This window comes from Rhinopithecus bieti, unplaced genomic scaffold (assembly GCF_001698545.2).
Source record: "Rhinopithecus bieti isolate Rb0 unplaced genomic scaffold, ASM169854v2 scaffold_11288, whole genome shotgun sequence".
Lineage (NCBI taxonomy): Eukaryota > Metazoa > Chordata > Mammalia > Primates > Cercopithecidae > Rhinopithecus > Rhinopithecus bieti.
Window position 1 is genome coordinate 519,635 of NW_016806818.1, and position 18,019 is coordinate 537,653.

An 18,019-nucleotide genomic window follows, 5' to 3' on the forward strand; every position below is an offset into this window, starting at 1 on the left:
CTGGACAATGCATTCAGGGTGGTAAGACTTCTTGGCAGAGGCTGGAAGGGCTTCTCAGGGGAGGGAGAGCAGAAATTTGCCAGGCAGAAGGGAGATAAAGGGAAGGAAGTCCATTCCTGCAAGAGGCATGGAGATGTGGGAGCATGGACAGGCCTAGGGTTGCAGCATCATGGCAAAGGTGACTTAAAGGATCTCCAGAAATCCATTGTCTTTCAGAGAGTTGTAGTGTGTGCCAAGAACCTGAACAGCCTTTCAGAAACACCAAGTTGCCCTAACACTCTCTCCTAACCTCCTGACTATCCTGTCTAAGAATAACAGTGCCTGCTGAGGAAGGGAAAGAGTTTCTCAGTCAGTGTAACGTTTACCATATAATTTCCTATCCTGTTGACCTGCACATTTGCCTCCTTTGAAAGTTATGGTTTTGTGGTTAGCCGAGTGCTAAAAACCTATAGGTTTCAAACCCCTCATCAACTTTACCAGGAGGCTGAAGATGAACAGAATCATCACCCTAGTGAAATCCTTCAGTTACCTGTGCCTACAGGGGCCCATCTTAGGAATCATAGAATATCTCATAGCTTAATTTTTAAGTTTTACATGATGTTTATTTCTTAATGCATTGTCATAATTTGTTATAATCTTATCAATATAATAATCTATTTAAATCAAACCAAACTTATGATACACTTCAGTTGATAGTCTGTTTACTTTAGTTCCATTTTTTGGAGGATATATTCAAAGTAATAAAATTCCACATGCAGAGTTCAAATAAAGGCATTGAATCAGCCCTTGCTGTTCTCCAGGCAAAGACATGCTTATTCCAGTAACTTTGCCAGGTGTGCGAGTGTCTGCGGTTAACTCCCTTTTGTTCTCCAAGGGTCTTGCTTTATCACCCAGCCTGGAGTGCAGTGTTATGACCTCGGCTTACTGCAGCCACGACCTCTTAGGCTCAGTGATCCTCCCACCTCAGCCTCCCAGGTAGCTGGGACTATAGGCGAGCACCACTGCGCCCGGTTAATTTTTGCATTTTTTTGTGACACAGGGTTTCACCATATTGCCCAGGCTGGTCCCGAACTCATGGTCTCAAGCAATCCTCCAGCCTTGGTCTCCCAAAGTACTGGTATCACAGGTGTGAGCCAGCACACCCAGCCTACAGGGGCATTTTTAATACCAAATGAAACATGACCAAAACGAATGGGCTGCTACTGCAGCTATGCATGGATGAGTAGAATGGAGACATCCATTTCTGCTCTTGGTTTCACACAGCACATCAAAAACTGTCAGAGGTGTAGGCCGTGGAGAGCTACCAAGCCCTGCAATTTATATTTGTTGGGTGTACAATGGCGTCACATCTGCTTTCTTGAAAAACAACATTGCCTTGAGCCCACACACTCCATTGACATCCAGGTCAAAATAAGTTTTCCACTAATGCTGTACGGTGGGGTTCGATCCTTCACTCATTCAGCAAATATTGACTGAGTGCCCACTGCCATGTGGGAAGACAGCACTGAAGAGGACTGACCAGGGCCATGTTTTCACGGATTTACATTCTATAGAAGGGAAAAAGAGAGAAACATAAACAGAAAAAATGCAGCAGGGCATGGCATCAGGGGTGCATGACTGAGGCCAGCCATGCGCAGTCCCCTCTGTGGGCATGGGTCAGACCCGGTCCTCCCTGCGACCACACTGACATGGCTTGTCATAGCAAACTGCGGTGATGGCACTGTTAGTGTCACATTTATCTTCTAAAGTGTTGCGAGCTTAACATGTCTTTCTTTTTTTCCACAAAATAATGGAGGGAAATATTAAATACCGGCCAAGGACTGAAGCCTGTTGCAGACAGTGAGGACTGGATCTGAAGGTGTGTAGGGCTCCCCATCTAACTTTCCCAGACATCAGGAGAGAGGAGCACCCTCCTGGGGGAAGAGGAGCTGCCCCAGGACTGGCAGAGGAGTCCCTACCTCGCCTCCTCTGGCACAGGGTCAACCAGCCCACACCAGCTCCCTGGGATCACCACTGCTGGCCCCACCTCCTCCCACTGCCCCTCACTTGGAAACCACCCCGTGTGTCATCAAAGCCACCAGAGCAGGAGACTCCACACACCACTCCCTCCCTCTCATCACCTCCCAATGCACACCACCATCTTGTAGCCAGACAATGAGTATAGGACAGCTATTCAGAAAAGCGCGTGGCTTGGGAGGCTCAGGACATGTCCTGACGGCACCTGCAGGTTTTCTTTTCCTGGGGCCGCGGGCACTGGCGGTGCTGCACCTGCTGCGGGCCAGCACCCTGCCTGTCAGCTGCATACCTGGGCACTGGTGCAGGCCCTGGCCTGCTCCACATCCTGCCCTGCTGCGATTCTGTCTCCCCACTGCACCACCTCTCAGTAGACTCTGTGGAGCAAGGCTGTCCCTCCCAGACCTGCCATTTGATTTTCTAGAATCCTGTGGCCATGAAAGGAGAGAAAAACACCACCCTTTTTGCCTCTCCCTCCCAGCCACAGGCCAGGGCGAGACCTTGCTTGCCTTCATTCAATCTGTTGTCAGTCAATTTCTTTCCTTATTATGGTGTTTCAAGACCATAATAAACTCATCTCACATATATGGGCTCATGCTGTGTTTATACTAATGGGTATCAGGGAAGAGAGGTGAAACCCATCGTTTGGTGAAACAGGCATTTGTTGACATGAGAAGGCCAGTGTTCATCAGAATCAACTTGCAAGCTTTTTATAAAACCAAAGGCTGTGTGCTACTGGATCTTGAAAATTTTATATAATTTTTTCAAGCTGTAAGAGATGTCTGCAGAGATGAGCCTGTTCAGAGAGACAGGGAGAGGCAGACTCAGAAGTAAGTGGCAGCAAACAACTCCTGAGCAGGGGCCTGGCTGAGAGCAGAGGGGGGTATCCCTGCGGATGCGGGAGGCCCGTCCTCTGCCCCGGGAGCTGCGTCTGGCTCACAAGGCTGGACTCCAGGGTCTGCAGTCTTCGCACCCCTGTGATTTGTTCCTCGGTGCTGGAACAATGAGGAAGTTTTGCTGTTAGTGGTGGAGCAGGTGCCACTGACTTTGTGACCATAGCAGTGATTGAAATACTCCAAGTATTCTCCAATGACAGGAGTGAAAAATCTCGTTTTCTGCTTTATTGCACCTCTTCACACAGGCTGTGCATTTCATGTAGGGTACGAAATGCTCCGTCCACTGCACAGGTGACAGGCAATTAAGTGACCATCGTCTAGTCAGTGGATGTCTAGTGGCAAAGGGAGGGAAGCGGTGACAGTGCACTTCAGCGGGGAGGGCGCTCGAGTTTCATCCATGTAGACTAATGTCCTCTCACCTGGCAAACTGCACAGGCCCAGAATTCTGTGTGAGTGGCTGAGTCCCCATAACAGGGGCAGTGTGGAGCAAAACAGGCAGGAGGGTGGCAGAAATAAACAAGGGGATGTGTGTTAGGGGGAGGAATGTTTTCTTCAGGTACTAAGTGGCAGCATGAGGTGCACAGCAAGCCATAAATTACAGAGGAAGGGGCCACGCCGTGTAGCACCCATGCTGGGGCGTTGGCATGCAGAGGTGAGAACACATGGGGGGTGGTCTGGCAAGTCCTGGGCCCTCCCCGTGCTGCCCCTGAACTTTCTAGTCAGAGACCCATGTGTGGCAGTGCACGTGTGGGTGAAAGGTGGCGAGGGAGGCCTCTGTCCACTTGATGGGCACAGTGGGGATAAATCTCTTTTTAATATTAGATGTACTGACAGGCCTTCCAAAGCAGATCAGTCTTCTCTTCCCAGCCAGCAAACCCACTCAGCCCTCCAGGACTGCTGCAGAGGGATGCTGAGGAAGGTAGTCTGCCTTACTGCTGGCAGGGCCCATCAATGCTCTTCCTCATTGTGACTGGCCACTTTATTTCTAGCTGCCAAAAAGACCATTTGCTTTACTTTCCCTGCTTTCTGCTCATGCTCATCTAGCTTGATGCTGTCCATCAAAGGGCTGTTTTGGTGCTACTAGATGGGCTTGTATAGTGAATGCTACTGTGGTTCTATATTTGCACTTTCTTGATAGTTTATAAGGAACCAACTTAGTATGACCACATAGAGTTTTTGTGGCCTAGGAGACTAGGGCGTTACTTTTCTACCCTCTCAGCTGTCAGCATCAGCCAGCTGGTCTGCTCACCTGTGCCTGCCCACCTGGGTCTGCCCACCTGGGTCTGCTCACCTGGGTCTGCTCACCTGCACCTGCCCACCTGCACCTGCTGCCATCAGAGCTGAGAGCAGGGCTGCCTTCAGGAGCCAGTGGGCAGGAGCAACCTGTGGCCTGAGGCTGTCGTCAAAGGCCTGAAGGCAAATCTGCTGCTCATGATCCCAGGACTGTCCAGCTCACCTTTACCATGAACTCCATTTTCCCATAATCCTCCATGAAGTGACTGAAATAGTCACAGGGTGAGTAGAAAATCATGTGCATTAATCTAGAGGCTTCCTCAGCAGGACATGCAAGTAAATGCAAAACCAAATGGAGCTGAGGATATGGGAGATCCAGAGAGGAGGTCTCACTGCGTGCGTGAGCTCATGCATGCATGTACATGTGCATGGAGGAATACACAACACACATGCATGCACACACATCCCGAACTTAAGACTAGATAACAAAGTGCTCTAAAACTCACATAGCAATAGGTTTCAGTTGAGTGGTTAGTAACAGGTATAGGAAAAGATTTCTTCACAGTAAGCTGTGAGTTTATGGGGCACTGTTTTCCTAAAGAGAACAATCCTGGATGCTCAGCCAGCAGGGATACTGATTTGACCAAGAGTCAGCATTCTGTGGAAGTAGACACTGTATTCTTAGCTTGGCAGTTTTGCAGGGAAGGTATTTGTGTATTATACAATGAGGAATCTCTTAATCATCTACTCGTGGCAGCTGAACTGCACCTTGGCTCCTGCCAGGCCTGCCCACTTAGGACGCGGATCTCTGGAGGAATTCCAGTGCTGCCCTGGAATAGCTGCAGGTGGGCTGGCAGCCAGCAGCATGCACTAAGCGTTGCCTGAACACTGGGAGGTGTGACCCAGGTGGCATGCAGGATCAGCATGGCTGTTCTTGAGAGCATGATACTGAACAGGAGAACAGAACAATGCATACAGACTTTTGCATTATGTCATAATCACGAGAGTTGGCAAGTAGTGAACATCTCCTATGTGCTGGGCACTACTATAGGTGCTTTCAGTCTATTCACCTAAATCTTCCCCACCCTGCATGGCAGGTGTTCTGAGGAAACCCTCACCCCTCAAAGACTGTGTAAAGTGAGGTACCGAGTGCTCCAGGCACCCAGGCTGCAGTCCCATCTGGCCGCCTCCTCTATGTGTAGGGTGCACTCAGGGGCATGGTGGGTTCTGGAGGAGGGATCCCTGACATGGCGCTGAGTTCTTGCTCAGTGGCCCAAGCAGAGGTGTGCTTGCTCCATCTAGGGGGATCAGCTGTGAGAGCTGGGTTCAGAGCACACGGCAGGGTGCAGGGCTCAGAGCCCCTTTCTAGGGGGCTGCAGCAGTGGCCCTGTGAGGCTGGAGAAGGAAAGAAGGGCTTGGGTGAACCTCTAGCTGGGGAGCAGTACTCCTGTCCCTGGGTCTAGGTGGGAATCGCTGCTTCTGTCCCTGGGTCTAGCCGGGAAGCACTGCTCCTGTCCCTGGGTCTAGCTGGGGAGTACTACTCCTGTCCCTGGGTCTAGCTGGGAGCACTACTTCTCTCCTGGGGTCTAGCCAGGAGCACTATTCTTGTCCCTGGGTCTAGCTGGGGAGCAGCTTTTCCCTGGATCTAGCTGGGAGCACTACACCTGTCCCTGGATCTAGCTGGGGAGCAGTGCTCCTTTCCCTGGGTCTAGCCAGGGAGCATTGCTCCTTTCCCTGGGCCCAGCTGGAAGCACTGCCCTGCCTTCATGCCTGCCTCCTTGCTCCTTGGCTGCAGTCAGCAGGACAACCGCCACAACACAGAGTTAACTTTCTACAAAGGCAAAATGCCCTTCTATTCCCCACTCCCCCAAAATGTACGCCAGCCCTTTCTGAGGAGGGTGGGAGATCCCCTTGATCAGGTATCCAGAGCTGGCAAAAGACAAGTGGCTGCATTGCATTCTCCTGCTTCCAGCTGAACATGATAATTGCTTATTTTTAGAACTGCCTCTGGTGACAGGTCATGAGCAGGCTGAGAGGTAACTCCACAGAGAAGCTCTGGAGCACCCACAGTGTGTGCTAACCCATGTGCGCTCGTGGGATGTGCAGGGACTCAGGCAGCATTAGGAAATTCTTGGGACTGTGAGCACTGAACTGAAATGCTTAGAGCCACTGTGCTGCAGATGGCTGAAGCTGGACAGAGGAGAGTCCCGGGCATGTAAGGACAGTAGGTCATACTCACAGGGGTGCTCCGCAGTCAACAGACTGCCCACGTCCATGCAGCCTGGGAAAGAGGGCAGGGAGGGGTGCTCTCCTGGGGGAAGAGGAGCAGCCCCAGGACTGGCAGGGGAGCCCTCACCCTCGCTCCTCTGGCACAGGCTCAGCCAGCCCACACCAGCCCCCCAGGATCCCCAGTGCCTGCCCCACCTCCTCCCACTGCTCCTCTCTCTGAAGCCGCCCCTGTGTGTCATCAAAGCCACTGAAGCAGGAGACTCCACACACCACTCCCTCCCTCTCGTCCCCTCCCAACGCACACCATCATCTTGCAGCCAGACAATGAGTATAGGACAGCTATTCAGAAAAGCGCGTGGCTTGGGAGGCTCAGGACATGTCCTGACGGCACCTGCAGGTTTTCTTTTCCTGGGGCCGCGGGCACTGGCGGTGCTGCACCTGCCGCGGGCCAGCGCCCTGCCTGTCAGCCGCATACCTGGGCGCTGGTGCAGGCCCTGGCCTGCTCCACATCCTGCCCTGCTGCAGTTCTGTCTCCCCGCTGCACCACCTCTCAGTAGACTCTGTGGAGCAAGGCTGTCCCTCCCAGACCTGCCATTTGATTTTCTAGCATTCTGTGAAATGAAAGAAGAGAAAAACACCAATCCCTTAACTCTCTGCTTACCTGTTTCCTTTTTTAAAAAACTCATGGCATGAAAACTTTTCTCCACTCAGTTAATCTTTTCTTTTCCACCTCCCCCTCGCCCCCCTCTGTGGTTTTGTTTTCCTCGTCCTTTTTTCCTTTCCCCTCCTCTTCCTCCTCCTTTCGTTTTCAAGACAGCAAACAGCAACTCTGTTCTCCTGGACTGAGTGCTCCGTGCAGGTAGGGGCAGGACCGCTTCTGCGCAGCGCTGTCCTTATCTGGGATGGGGTCTGCCGGCGCTGACTGCAGGGGCTGCACACGTCACGCACACATCCCACGGCATAACCGCCAGGGTCCCTGGAAATACGGAAGGTGCACCCACTTCCTGGTTAGCAACTAACTTGAATTCCTGGGGCTGCTATGCTCTTTTCTCTGTTTACATGGATCAAAATACAGTACCAAGTAATGAGAGATATGAAGAGGGAAGCAGCTTGCCTTGCACTTAGTCAGATTCACACTATCCCAATTAAGAACACAGAAAGTGGACCACGGCATGAATTTGGCTTGTTGGAGCTCAGGTAACTTGGATGTAAGTTCATGTTTATCTAATGGGATTTTAGACTTTTATGTCTTCATACAAATCATATCTCATTAATTTCCCTTTGATATTTTAGCACGTTAGAGCCAGGATAACAAACACATTTAATCTTGCATGTGGTTAGTCAGAATCCTAGACGTGAGCAGTATGATGCCAATTGCTTTAGAATTGGTGAACTCTTGATAGGATGAGAGAGAAACTCTACTGCGTGTGGTAAACGGGATACACTACGGTTTGTATGTCTGTCTGTTCTGAGTGTGTTGTGAGGGAGATGTGCGTGTGTGTCTCTGTGTGTGTGTGTGGGGGGGGGGGTAGTTGCACTAATGCTGACTCCAAGAGGGTAGCATTCAGGAGCGTTCTCGTGATGTTTACACCAGCACTTTACCCGACTTTCATGAAATTCAGTTTTCTAAATTCAATTATTAAAGATATTTTAGAAATATCCTACAAACTCCTTATACCAGTAAGAGACTTAAGCAATGCCATGTGGGTTCCCCATTTCCAGACTTTTGATGCCCATACTTAATCATTACACATGAACACCTATGAAGAACCTAAGCACACTCCAAGATAGGGCACACATGTCACTGTCCTGACACACCTACCATAATCGATGCATTCAGATCATACTTACAGTTTGTTCAAAGGGGGAAACAGCTTCCCTCTTTGTAACATGGTGTAACACACATTATCTCATTCAATCCTGCCTTACAGAAACCCTGTGAGGTAGAGGCAGAGAGAGCAGGTGTTATTCCCATTTTACAAAAATGTAATTTGTGGAGTAATTCATAACCTATAAATAGGGTGACAATACGTCCTGCTTTGCCTGGGAAAATCCCAGATTACATTGTGCTTATGTAACTATGAGCATCTCCTTTCACGACAGCATCCCATTTGGGATGATAAATGCCATGGTTCCTACCAATCTATAATCACTTTTCACTTATATCAGACTTTAAAAGTTCATGTGACCTGTGCCATGCCAGGTGGTATCTTGTGACAGTAAGAGGCAGTCAGGGCTAGAACACAGATAAGGGCCTGGGCTGCAGGTCAGATCTGGTGCAAATCCCAGCTCTACCATGTCCCAGCTGTCTATCCTTGGGCTAGGGACTGGCACTTGGAAAGCACCACATTATAATTTATTATGTTTGCCACTTCATCTCATGATCCCTTATCATTGGCATCTTCTTCTCTAGGTAGAAGCCTTTCCCTGACATCATCCAAGATGGCTCAAAGAAGCATTCCTTGTCCCTTTCTTTCTTTCTTTTTTTTTTTTTGTAAGGTGTGCACGTTATTCAACTGGTCTCAAGTCAGTGTTACAGTAAGCCCTGGCTGCCTCCACCCACTCCCAGGGAGGACCAAAAGCCTTCGACATGTCAGTTGGGGGACAAAAAAGGGGGCACGAAGGCTCATCATTCAAAATAAAACAAAATAAAAAAGTATTAAGGCGAGATTAAAAAATTTTCCATTATCATAATTTACATGAAAGCAATGCTATCACCTCCACCTGTGTGGACCTGGAGAGGACTGGGCCATTCTCCTTAGAGACGAGAAGTGGGGTCTTTTAGGAGGCGAGGACTTCTGTAACAATGCATCTCATATTTGGAATGGCTATTAAAAAAAGAAACAAGTAACAATCAAGCCTCGGCCCATTGTAAACTTTGGGGGATGCTTGCATCCAACGACTGCTGTCACCTTCACCGTTCATTTTTTAAATCCTGAGTCAAGCCAAAAAAAAAAAAAAAAACCAAAACAAAACAAAAAAAAACAAATAAAGCCATGCCAATCTCATCTTGTTTCTTGCTGCAATTAGGTTTTGTCAAGAAAAGGGTGTAACGCAACTAAGCACAGTCCACCTAAGAAGCATTGCGGTGGATGATGGAGGGGCCAGATTGTCGATCTCTGCTTGCTGATCCAACATTGCGAAGGTGGACAGCGAGCCAGGATGGAGCCGCCATCCACATCAGATACTAGCGCTCAGAGAGCATGATCTTGATCTTCATCGTGCTGGGCGCAGGGCAGTAATCTCCTTCTTGCATCCTGTCAGCGCAATGCCAGAGGTACATGTGTTGCCACCAGACAGCACTGTGTGGCGTACAGGCTCTTTACAGATGTACCACGTCACACTCATGATGGAGTTGAAGGTAGTTTCATGGATGCCACAGGACTCCATGCCCAGAAAGAAGGCTGGAGAGAGCCTCAGGGCAGCGGAACGCTCTTGCAATGGTGAGACCTGGGCCATCGGGCAGGCGCGTAGCTCTTCTCAGGGAGGAGCTGGAAAGCCGCCGTGGCCATCTCCTGCTCAAAGGTCCAGGGCACATAGCACAGCTTTCCCTTCATGTCACCACGATTTCATCCGCTCGGGCCGTGGTGAAGCTGTAGCGTGCTCAGTGAGGATCTCATGACGTATCAGTCAGGTCCCGGCCAGCCAGGTCCAGACGCATGATGCATGGGGGAGGCATATCCCCTCGTAATGGGCACTGTGGTTGACCCCGTCACCGGAAGTCCATCACGAGCCAGTGTACGGCCGAGCGTACAAGGGACAGCACAGCCTGGATGGCTCACTACATGGGCTGGGGTGTTGAAGTCTCAAACATGATCTGATCATCTTTCCTCAGCGGTTGGCCTGGGGTTCAGGGCCTCGGTCCGCAGCACTGGTGCCCTCAGGAGCCACCGCAGCTCATGTAGAGGTGTGTGCAGATTGTGTCGGTCCCATTGGTGACGATGCCCGTGCTCGATGGGGTACTTCAGGGTTGAGGAGCCTCTCTTGCTCTGAGCCTCGTCGACCAAATATGAATCCTTCTGACCCTGCCCACCATCCACGCCCTGGTGCCTGGGGCGCCCACGATGGAGGGGAAGACGGCCCGGGGGGCATCGTCGCTCCGCGAAGCCGGCCTTGCACATGCCGGGAGCCGTCTGTCGACCAACGAGCGCGCGGGGGTGATAGCAGGCATGGCCATGGTGAGCTGGCGGCGGGTGTGAACGGGCGGCGAAGCGGCGAAGGCGAGGCTCTGTGCTCGTGGGGCGGACGCGGTCTCGGCGGTCTCCTTGTCCCTTTCTAGTTGAGGAGTCCAGCTTCCACCATTCTCTTCACAAACAGGCGGTAGTCTCCGCCTCTCCTCCCTCTTAGCATAGTCTGTTGACACTCTTCTCACTCTGCCTCCCTTGGTGCCAAAAGAGTTTTCCAGCCTAGTGACCACTCCATGTTCTCCACTACATCTAAACTCCTGGTAACGCTAGGTCTCAGCCTAATGTCCAGATTCTTACTAGCACCAAATATGAAAGGCATTATATCCAAGACGGAAACTCCCACTAAAGAAAGCAAATCCCAAGGTATGTTCAGATGAGAAGAGTGGATAGGAGAGGAATCGATGATCTCACATAGCAACTCTGCCTGCAGCCACGAGGGTCCGTTGGGAGATTCTGGAGCTGGAGACACTCACTCACTCCACAGGAGTAAGTGGAGGATATGTGGCGAGAAAGGATTTGCTTTAGACAAAGGTCTTCAGCATTAGAACTAGATAAGGTTCTTGGCTTTTGCCCTTTTCCAGGTGAGACACATTGGAGGTTCCTGAGTTTCTTAAATCCAGTTTGTAGGTTGAAAATAGTAAGTAATGTTTACTTCTTAGGATAATTGGGAGAAATTAGTGAGATAATGCATGTAAAATGCTTAGCCAATATTTGGAACAAAAGTGCTCATTGGATTTTCGTATCATATATTACTGAGATTATGGGGATCTTAAAAATTTCATTTATTCCATTTTCTGACTTTATCATGTTTCTGAAGGATTCATGAAGAAAGACATGACTAAATGGTTTTAATTAACCTCCCAGACTTCCCAGTGTTTTTGGGCTAATTATTTCTGCTAGGAGGCAGTGACTCAGGCTCTAAATGCCACTCACAGAAGATTCCTAAATCCTTCCGCTTACTTCCACAGTTCTTTGTCTTCGGGCTGTGTGGCTCCGAGTGGTGGTGTCCTCCCTCAGGGAACAGGCTGCTCAGGTACCCTTCAACCACATGAGGCCTTGGAAATGCAGATGGGAGGTGGACAGGTGCAGCTCAGGCTAGGAGAAGGCAGCCTGGGTTTCAGCCAGTGCATCCAAATGTCCCCCATGCTGACAAGATCTCACCCCAGGGACCTCTGTGAGCCTAGCTGGGACCACATAATAGGGGCAGTGTGGAGCAAAATGGAAAAGAAGGAAGTAAAAAGAAATGAGAGAATGTGTGTTTTAGGCGGATAATATTTTCTTGATGGGTTAAGTAGGAAGCTTAAGGTCCACAGAAAGCCACAAATGACCAAGTGGTGGAGCTGGGTTAGTGAGCTGCTGCCCGGGCAGTGGTGCCGATAAAGGTACTTCAAATGCTGACATGTGCCCAGCCTCATTGAGGATGCCTTCATTAGATTTCCTGCCTTTTTTACTTTCCCATGAAACTGAGCAAGTTTGGCCGGATGCGATGGCTCACACCTGTAATCCCAGCACTTTGGGAGACCAAGGAGGGCAGATCACGAGGTCAGGAGTTTGAGACCTGCCTGACCAACATGGTGAAACCCTGTCTCTACTAAAAATACAAAAAATTAGCCGGACATGGTGTGCGTGTCTGTAATCTCAGCTACTCAGGAGGCTAAGGCAGGAGAATCGCTTGAACCCGGGAAGCGGAGGCTGCAGTGAGCCGAGATCATGCCACTGCACTCCAGCCTGGGTGACAGAGTGAGACTCCTCTGTCTCAAAAAAAATAAAAATAAAAAATAAAAAAGAGAAAGAAAGAAAGAAACTGAGCAAGTTTACTTGAGATATATCTGTGAGAAGTGTGCTTTGATTTACGTGCTACGTGTTTGGGAGGGCTTCTCCCTCAATGGCAACTTAGACTGGAAAACACTGCAAGACACCATCTGCCTCAATCTCTGACAGAGAGGGCAGTCACTCCATCAGAAAATGCAGATCTATTACTTCTACCTCTTTTGGAAATATAACCACACCATCCCCACAACTTGCTAAATTGTAATTTGTATATATGTGGGTTAAATTTCTATTTCATTATATATCTTTTGTAGTCTATGTCTAATGTAATTCACAATCCTCCCTTGGTCGCACTTGGTGAGATTGGTGAGAACTAACCACTAGCTGTGAACGACTGGGTGAGCGTCAGAGGTGACTCTGGGAGGAAACGGCCCCCTGAGATAAGACACAGGGTCAGGAAAAGCGCAGGAGCTACAGAGCAGCTCAAAGGAACTTTCTTCAGATGGTTGTCTTCATAGTTTCAAAGTAATTGATTTGAATCCCCTTTAACAACCTTCTTTAATACAAATGATACAACTTTGTGAGGGGAGGCAGGAGAGGTGCTATTACCATGAATCCAAGCAGTGACAGGTGACGACACAAGTGGCACATGGAATTATCACTTTACATGGTGAATGGGGTTAGGGCAGGGACAACTGACTTAGACTATATTAACCCTCATGGTGTTGCACAAAGTAGGAACTTAGTGAATGTTTTGGATGATTTTATGGTGCAAGCAATTGCAGGCCTGGTTTCTTACAAGTGCAGTCTTGTACACAGAGATATTTGCAGGTTAAGAATGCAGGACTACCAGTTTTCAGTGGTGGTTTTAAAATCCTGCAGTTAAAAAAAAAGCACTTAATTGTTTCCCAAATAGAATCTCTCCATGCTGCTTGCGAGGTGATGTCTACCTCTTCTAAAGGGGCCTAGCCTGGCTTTCTGGTACTCCACACAGCATGCTGGGAGGAGAAGGGGAAGCCAATGTGAGGAGCCAGTTAGAGGAAGACTATCACTAATCCCCCAAATTATAGCTGCTCATCCACATTCTTAAACCAGCCCCCTGCAAACCCAGGCAAAGACCAAGGTCAGCCAGTTTGGCTGTACTTAAAGGGGAGAAAAGTCAGGCCAAAGCCTAGCAGTGCAGAGGTGAGGGCATAGAATGGCCAAGAGGGGAGAGACAGCTCTTCCTTTAAGCTACCCCAAGGGTACTCAGATACCCTTACTATGTGGTGAGTGAATTTTCAGCGTTACAATCATTTCTGAGTTGGTACAGTAGTGAAATTAAAGAGAATCCATCAATCTAGATATAGCAGCACAAGGAAGTGATTTGGCAGTTTATGATGAACAGCAGAGGAGACGTGTTCTAGATATATTGAGAGGTTCTTGGACAAAGCTTATGAATTCTTAGAGTCAAGTGTCATTATCATCTTAGGCTGGATTAAAATTATTTAGGATTTTTCTTGTTGTTAACATCTTTTAGGTTTAAATAATGGCAAGTAATAAAAGAGGGTTATTCATAGGGAGGTCAGTATACACTCAACATACAGTAAAAAGTTTAGGTACAGATGTCTAAGATTAGTACTTTAAACGATAAATTAAAATCATGCTCATGATGGTCCGTGATACTGGTAAGGAAATTAAAAGAATGTATATTGCAGGGAAAGGGAGTCTCATACATTGGGGATGACAGTTCAGTTGGAAGCCTTTCCTGCTGAGTGATCTGGCAACATGTGCTAGAAATCTCAGAATTATGCAGAGACTCTAACCCAATAATTCTACTTTTATAAACTTACTCCAAGAAAGTAAGCACTGCATTATGTGAAAATGTTTATCTATAGGAGGTGTTCAGTATTAGAATTATTTATAATAGCAAAAATGTGGAAACATGTGACATGTCAATGGCAGGAAAGTGGTTTAATAAAGTCAGTCATGATGGAATACCAGGCAGCCATTACAAATCAAGCTACAGAGAATGACCTCAAAAAAGGTTGACAAAATAGTAGTACAACAAGACAAAAGTGCATTTTCAATATGATCGTCTGAAAAATACAGTATTCTCTTTGCAAAAATGTAGGTGTACTTACAAATGCATTGTAAAAGTCTGGAAGGATTTACACCAGAATATTAACCAATATTTTCATGTTATTTTAAATAATTTCCTAAATATCTGAAATATTCTTCAAGGAACCTAAATTACTTTGTAATCAGAAAAATTAGTTAAAAAAATAAAAGCAGGCAAGTAATATCAACAAGATGATGCACTGAGAGATCCCAGCTCTTGTCTCTCCAACAAATGCAAGAATTTAACAACTACTTGCCAACCAAAATAGCTCTAGGAATACTCCAGAGTACAATGAAGAAACTGTAGGAACCCATTAAAGCAACCCCAAACCAAGGACAGCTGTATATAAAAGTGTTGGAAGCATTTTATCTGCATCACCCCATCTTCTACCCTGGCACAGCTTGGCAACAAAGGGGATCTTTTTAGCTGTGACCTCTCTCTGTGGGGAAAAAGGAGAGCAGAAGTCTAGCAGCCTTCACCACTGAGGACCACAGCAGTTTTTGTCACCATCATGGACACCCACAGTTTTTATGACTGATGGTGCCCACAGTCTTCACTGATGTTGACCCCAGCTGATTAAGATGCCCAGAGTCCAAGTTGTATCCACCTGGAGCTAGAGCTGTCACACCCCAGCTGGTGCTTTCATACTCACCAATAGGTGAAGGTCTTTCCCTACCAAAGCCAGCCCATGAAAGTCTGGAAGAGGTAACTGCTCCTTCGTGTATAGATATAAATGCAAAGCTACAAGAAACATATAAAACCAATGAAACATGACTGATTTTCCAGTAACCAACCCCGAGGAAATGGAAATCCTTGAATTTCCCAACAAAGAATTCACAATGATTGGTTTAAAGAAGCTTAGTAAGCTGTAAGAGAACACGGTCAGACAACTCAACATAATCAGGAAAACAACATATGAACAAAACTGGAAGTTCAACAAGGAGACAAAAGTCATTAAAAAACCCAGAATTTCTGGAGCTGATAAGTACAGTGAATGAAACAGAAAATGCAGCAGACAGCCTTAAGAATAGATTCAATTAAGCAGAAGGAGGAATTTGTGAATTTGAAGACAGGTCATTTGAGATTATCCAGTCAGGTGAGAAAAAGGAGAAAAAACAATAAAAAAGAATGATGAAATCCTACAGGATTTATAGTCCATAATCAAGTGAACCAATATAAGCATTGTAAAAGTATCAGAAGGAGAAGAAAAAGAGTCAAGAAGTTTACTTAAATAATTAATGACTGAAAACTTTCCAAATCTTGTGAGAGAAATGAACATCCAGATTAAAGAAACACAAAGGATCAGCCTGACCAACCAACATGGAGAAACCCTATCTCTACTAAAAATACAAAATTAGCTGGGTGTGGTGGCGCGTGCCTGTAATCCCAGCTACTTGGGAGGCTGAGGCAGGAGAATCTCTTGAATCTGGGAGGCAGAGGTTGCAGTGAGTCGAGATTACACCATTGCACTCCAGCCTGGGCAACAAGAGTAAAATTATGTTTAAAAAAAACCAAAAAAAGAAACACAAAGGGCCTAAAATAGGGTCAACCCAAAGAAGGGTACAATGAGATACATTATAATCAAATTGTCAGAAGTCAAGAACAAAGAGCATTTTGAAAGCAGCAAGAGAAAAGTGACATCACATATAAGGCAATGTGGATAAGACTATCAGTGGATTTCTCAGCAAAAACCCTGTAGACCAGGAAAGAGTGAGATAACAAATTCAAAGTACTGAAAGAAAATAAAAAACCCTGCCAATCAAGAATACTATACCTGCAAAATTATACTTTAAAAAGGGAGAGATAAAGTCTTTCCCCAATAAACAAAAACTGAGGAAGTTTGTTACCACTAAACCTCACTTACAAGAATGGTAAAGAGAGTTCTTCAATTTGAAATAAAAACATGGTAAGCAGCAACATGAAAACACATGAAAGCATAAATCTCCTTGGTAAAGATAAATATGTAGACAAATACAGAATAATGCAACACTGTAGTATGTAAATTACTGTTAACCCTAACATAAAAGTTAAAAGATAAACATTTAGTAAGAGACACACAATGTACAAAGAAGCAAACTGACTACAAGAACACAAAATGTGTGGGAGGATTAAAAGTATACCTTTTGTTTATGATCAAAGTTAAATTGTTATCAACTTAAAATAAACAAGATATTTTATGTAAGCCTTGAAATAACTACCAAAACCCCTATAATTGATACATACACAACCAAAACCAATCATTACAAAACATCATCAAATCAAAGAGAAAATAACTGCCAAACAGAAAACAATAAACAAAATGGCAATAATAGGTACATATTTATTAATGGTTGCTTTAAATGATTATAGATTAAACTGCCCAACCAAAAGGCATAGAGTGGTTGAACAGATTTAAAAAAGATCCAGAAATATGCTGTCCACAAGAGACTTGCTTTAAATGTAAAGGTACATATAAGAAGAAAGTTAAAGGATAGAAAAACATATTCCATGCAAATGGTAACCAAAAGAAAGCAGAGGTGATTATGCTTATTTCACATAAAAGAGATATTAAGTAAAAAATTATCTTAAGACAAAGTACTGAGAAATGGTCAATTCAACAGGCACATATAATAGTTTTAAATATATATGCAACCAATATCAGAGCACCTAAAGTATATAAAGCAAATATTGACAGATCTGAAGGAATAAATTTATAGCAATACAGTAATAGTAAGGTACTTTAATATCCCACTTACAATAATGGATAAAACATCCAGACAGAAAATCAGTAAACAGATGACTTGCACACACTATGGACTAAAAAGACCTAAGAGACATGTACAGAACTTTCCATCCAACAACAAAAGAATACAAACTTGTTAAGCACACATGTAAGGTTAGATCACATGTTAGGCCACAAAACAAATCTTAACAAATTTAAGAAGACAGAAATCATTACAAGTATCTTTTCCAAGAGTAACAGAATGAAACTAGAAACCAATAAAGTAAGAACACGGGCAAATTCACAAATATATAGAAACTAAACACATTTTTGAACAGCTATTTGTTCAAAGAGGAAATCAAAGAGAATTTAAAAATTATCGTAAGACAAACAAAAACAAAAGCACAACACAACAAAACTTATACAATGCAGCAAAAGTAGTATTGAGCAAAGTTTACAATGATAAATGTCTACATTAAAAAAGAACAGAGATCTCAGGTGAAAAAACCTAACTACACACCTCAAAAAACCAGAAGAAAAGAACAAACTAAGCCCAAAGTTAGCAGAAGGAAAGAAATAATAAAGGTAAAAGCAGAAATAAAACAAATAGGGAACAGAAAAAAATTAACAAAACTAAGACTTGGTTTTTGGAAAAGATAAACAAAATTAACAAACTCCCAGGCAGACTAAGAAAAAAAAACGAGTCAAAATCATAAATGAAGGAAGAACCATTACAATGGATGCTTGAGAAATAAAAATGATCGTAAAAGACAATGAAAAATTACTATGCCCAAATTGGATAACAAAAGAAATGGATAAATTCCTAGAAATATATAACCTACCAAACTGAATTAGAAAGAAACAGAAAGTCTGAACAGGCCAATAACAA

At 45.7% G+C, this 18,019-nt stretch overlaps 1 protein-coding gene across 6 annotated transcripts in view; it reads right to left on the reverse strand.

The window, feature by feature from the left end:
• Nucleotides 1-1,074: 1,074 nt before the first annotated feature.
• The window catches only part of CLXN (calaxin), a 35,991-nt gene continuing 19,046 nt past the window's right edge, over nucleotides 1,075-18,019 (reverse strand). For 3 of the 6 annotated variants that reach the window (XR_001886681.1, XR_001886682.1, XR_001886683.1), the window contains 2 exons: nucleotides 8,223-8,307; nucleotides 7,137-7,347 (listed from right to left, as the gene is read on the reverse strand). The gene's annotated coding sequence lies outside the window, so the exon portion shown is untranslated. Of the gene's footprint in view, nucleotides 1,548-2,911; nucleotides 3,009-6,846; nucleotides 6,983-7,136; nucleotides 7,348-8,222; nucleotides 8,308-11,518; nucleotides 11,654-18,019 lie in introns of those variants that run through there. The other 3 variants (XR_001886685.1, XR_001886686.1, XR_001886684.1) reach the window with 3 other exon arrangements.